Source organism: Cibotium barometz, chromosome 18, assembly GCF_041138505.1.
Source record: "Cibotium barometz isolate CiBa-2024 chromosome 18, ASM4113850v1, whole genome shotgun sequence".
NCBI classification, from domain to species: Eukaryota; Viridiplantae; Streptophyta; class Polypodiopsida; order Cyatheales; family Cibotiaceae; genus Cibotium; species Cibotium barometz.
The window spans coordinates 15,880,958-15,886,108 of NC_141063.1; positions in this window are offsets into that span (position 1 = coordinate 15,880,958).

Here is a 5,151-nt window from a genome sequence, read left to right on the forward strand (position 1 = left end):
GTAAGCATGTATTATATAAACTTTTCCACAAAGTAATGGACTTCTGTATACATAATAATGTTTCCACATAGAAATGGGCTTATCTACACAAAATAATGTGGAACTTCCAATCCAAAGACACCATGTAATAGCTTGTATATTCTAAATCTCTCCCTAATTTGTGCAAAAATTAGAGAATGTTCAGTGTTCCCTTGAAATGGATATTGAATGAGCTAAGAAATATTATATAAAAGTATGTAAGGTGGTGCAAAAATAATAGAGTAAGCATTAAACATGCATTATATAATGTTTCTACAAAGGATGGCCTTCTCTAAACAAAATAATGTTTCCACAAAGGAATGGGCTTATCTCTACACAAAATAATGTGGAACTGCCAATCCAAAGACACCATTGTTGAAATATACAAGTGAATAGGGTGTGTGCGGGAACAAGCCCTTGGCTAGAGGCTGTAAAAGAGAATCTGTAAATGTGAGAGAACCTGTGAAAAGGTGAGAAGAATCTACTGGGAGAGAATAAAGGGTAGCATGAGGAGATTTAGGAGGTGTGGAGATATTCTGGGAGAGGTGGAGAGAATCAAGCAAAAGAGGTGGAGTGAATCAAGGAGAAATCAGTGGGATTAGATGCTTGGATGTAAACTCTATAAATTGAGGCATTGGCCTAATGAGAACTTGCTGGTTTTTGATTATCCATGCCTACATTAAACTGTTAGTTAATTGCTCACGTCTTAATTATCATCTAATCACTTTGTTAATGATGTTGATTCTAGCATTTGATCCACCATAGCTCATCACATTGCTGTAATTTTAACATGGTATTAGAGCCTAGCCTAGAATCCATCAATTTGTGAGCCCATTAGCTTACTAATCACCAAGCTAATTAGGATTAGTAGATAATTAATATTTTTTCCTCTTTTTCAACTAACCCTCTGTACCCCCAGCTGGTGGAGGAGCTCTATCTCCTTACATACATCAAATTAGCCCAAACCCTTCTAGCCCAACAAAGCTACTTCATTGGTGCTCTAGTCCATCGAATCAACGCAACAAACTGCCGACGTAATCAGGAGAAATCGCGTTTTTTTTTCAGCGCTTGTTTTTTTGAAGAAAATGAAGATCTTGGCTGCTCCAGTTTTGCAATGGGTTTAATTCCTCTTAGTCCCAGGGGTTTTCAAGTATGCTCTACAAGCTGGTTAAGTCAGAATTTGATTTGATCAAGTCTACAGTGAGATCCAAGCTCTTCATCAAATCTGCAGGTGACTTTGGTAAAACAGAGATTAAGCATTCAATGTTTGGTCAAATCCTGTGTTTCTTGGCTTAATCCTCTACTAGACTAATTGCTATTGATGGCCTTGAAAGAATTTGAGCTCATTTGAACTCTACGACCTCATATCTGGGCTCCCTGCATACTCTGTTTTTTGGAAACAGAGGATTAATTTTACTAATCAATGATTAATCAGTGCTAATCACTGTATTTTGGTACAATTGAGGATTCAAATTAACCATTAGGTATCTGATACAAATTCCTATAACTTTAGATTACAATTTGGAGATGGTTTGATACTCCAACCATTCCGTACAAATTGGTTACCGAAGATTTAATGTAATTTTTGCTGGTAATTTTATGCTGATAAATTTGTTGTAATCATCTCTTAAACACCAGATTGAGTTGTAAAAGGGTAGACACTGCCCTTGAATCTTGAAATTGGATCAAGAGGTAAGACCCCCTTCACATCATCATGAGTACAGCACAAACTCTTTTGGAATAAAAATAAAATTCTTTATGCATCTATTTATGTTTAAAATCAAAATCGATAAGAATAACTCTTTTGGAATAAAAATAAAATTCTTTATGTATCTATTTATGCATAAAAATCATTTATGATGAAAATCACACTTTTAATATAAAAAAATCTTTTATGCATATGTTTATGCATACAAATAATTTATGATGAAAATCACTCTTTTAATATAAAAAAATATCTTTTATGCATACAAATCATTTATGATGAAAATCACTCTTTTAATATAAAAAAATATCTTTTATGCATATGTTTATGCATACAAATCATTTATGATGAAAATCACTCTTTTATGATCAAAATAAAAATTTCAATATACTTCCTTCTATGCATGGAATTTAATTCTAAAGAAAGTAACACTTTTTTAATAAAATATTTTTAGTAAGCATTTTTCTATACCTAGGATGAAAAATAACACTTTTGGAATACATATACGATGGAAATTACTCGTTTGAAATAACAAAAAGTAAAACTTATTTTTCACAATTTTAGAAAATTTCGCCATAACCTCCTTTGTATGGCTGACCATTTTTTAAATTTTAACTCTTTTAAATTAATTAGAAATTCACCAAGAGTATTTAAATCATTCTAATGTAAACATTTTCTACTTATCAAAGAGAAACATTATGAAAAGCTTGATTTTGTCCATTAATCATTCATCTAGGACAAAGAATGGTTGGATTTACTAAAGAAGAGAGGGGAATGCTTTTTTCAATGAGGCATAACATCATATTCATTTTAGAGAAGATAAAAATCATAAAAAACCATAAAATGAAATAGAAAAGAGAAGAATCTCCAACTTACAAGGAGAATTTGAGAGCTTTCCTTTGGCTTGATGGTTTGAGGGATCTACTCTTATTTGAAACAAGAGTGGCCACCAATCTTTAGAAGAGGGAAGGTCAAAAACAAGAGTGGCCACCAATCTTTAGAAGAGGGAAGTATGCTCTACAAGCTGGTTAAGTCAGAATTTGATTTGATCAAGTCTACAGTGAGATCCAAGCTCTTCATCAAATCTGCAGGTGACTTTGGTAAAACAGAGATTAAGCATTCAATGTTTGGTCAAATCCTGTGTTTCTTGGCTTAATCCTCTACTAGACTAATTGCTATTGATGGCCTTGAAAGAATTTGAGCTCATTTGAACTCTACGACCTCATATCTGGGCTCCCTGCATACTCTGTTTTTTGCACACAAAATAGAGGATTAATTTTACTAATCAATGATTAATCAGTGCTAATCACTGTATTTTGGTACAATTGAGGATTCAAATTAACCATTAGGTATCTGATACAAATTCCTATAACTTTAGATTATAATTTGGAGATGGTTTGATACTCCAACCATTCCGTACAAATTGGTTACCGAAGATTTAATGTAATTTTTGCTGGTAATTTTATGCTGATAAATTTGTTGTAATCATCTCTTAAACACCAGATTGAGTTGTAAAAGGGTAGACACTGCCCTTGAATCTTGAAATTGGATCAAGAGGTAAGATCCCCTTCACATCATCATAAGTACAGCACAAACTCTTTTGGAATAAAAATAAAATTCTTTATGCATCTATTTATGTTTAAAATCAAAATCGATAAGAATAACTCTTTTGGAATAAAAATAAAATTCTTTATGTATCTATTTATGCATAAAAATCATTTATGATGAAAACCACACTTTTAATATAAAAAAATCTTTTATGCATATGTTTATGCATACAAATAATTTATGATGAAAATCACTCTTTTAATATAAAAAAATATCTTTTATGCATACAAATCATTTATGATGAAAATCACTCTTTTAATATAAAAAAATATCTTTTATGCATATGTTTATGCATACAAATCATTTATGATGAAAATCACTCTTTTATGATCAAAATAAAAATTTCAATATACTTCCTTCTATGCATGGAATTTAATTCTAAAGAAAGTAACACTTTTTTAATAAAATATTTTTAGTAAGCATTTTTCTATACCTAGGATGAAAAATAACACTTTTGGAATACATATACGATGGAAATTACTCGTTTGAAATAACAAAAAGTAAAACTTATTTTTCACAATTTTAGAAAATTTCGCCATAACCTCCTTTGTATGGCTGACCATTTTTTAAATTTTAACTCTTTTAAATTAATTAGAAATTCACCAAGAGTATTTAAATCATTCTAATGTAAACATTTTCTACTTATCAAAGAGAAACATTATGAAAAGCTTGATTTTGTCCATTAATCATTCATCTAGGACAAAGAATGGTTGGATTTACTAAAGAAGAGAGGGGAATGCCTTTTTCAATGAGGCATAACATCATATTCATTTTAGAGAAGATAAAAATCATAAAAAACCATAAAATGAAATAGAAAAGAGAAGAATCTCCAACTTACAAGGAGAATTTGAGAGCTTTCCTTTGGCTTGATGGTTTGAGGGATCTACTCTTATTTGAAACAAGAGTGGCCACCAATCTTTAGAAGAGGGAAGGTCAAAAACAAGAGTGGCCACCAATCTTTAGAAGAGGGAAGTATGCTCTACAAGCTGGTTAAGTCAGAATTTGATTTGATCAAGTCTACAGTGAGATCCAAGCTCTTCATCAAATCTGCAGGTGACTTTGGTAAAACAGAGATTAAGCATTCAATGTTTGGTCAAATCCTGTGTTTCTTGGCTTAATCCTCTACTAGACTAATTGCTATTGATGGCCTTGAAAGAATTTGAGCTCATTTGAACTCTACGACCTCATATCTGGGCTCCCTGCATACTCTGTTTTTTGGAAACAGAGGATTAATTTTACTAATCAATGATTAATCAGTGCTAATCACTGTATTTTGGTACAATTGAGGATTCAAATTAACCATTAGGTATCTGATACAAATTCCTATAACTTTAGATTACAATTTGGAGATGGTTTGATACTCCAACCATTCCGTACAAATTGGTTACCGAAGATTTAATGTAATTTTTGCTGGTAATTTTATGCTGATAAATTTGTTGTAATCATCTCTTAAACACCAGATTGAGTTGTAAAAGGGTAGACACTGCCCTTGAATCTTGAAATTGGATCAAGAGGTAAGACCCCCTTCACATCATCATGAGTACAGCACAAACTCTTTTGGAATAAAAATAAAATTCTTTATGCATCTATTTATGTTTAAAATCAAAATCGATAAGAATAACTCTTTTGGAATAAAAATAAAATTCTTTATGTATCTATTTATGCATAAAAATCATTTATGATGAAAATCACACTTTTAATATAAAAAAATCTTTTATGCATATGTTTATGCATACAAATAATTTATGATGAAAATCACTCTTTTAATATAAAAAAATATCTTTTATGCATACAAATCATTTATGATGAAAATCACTCTT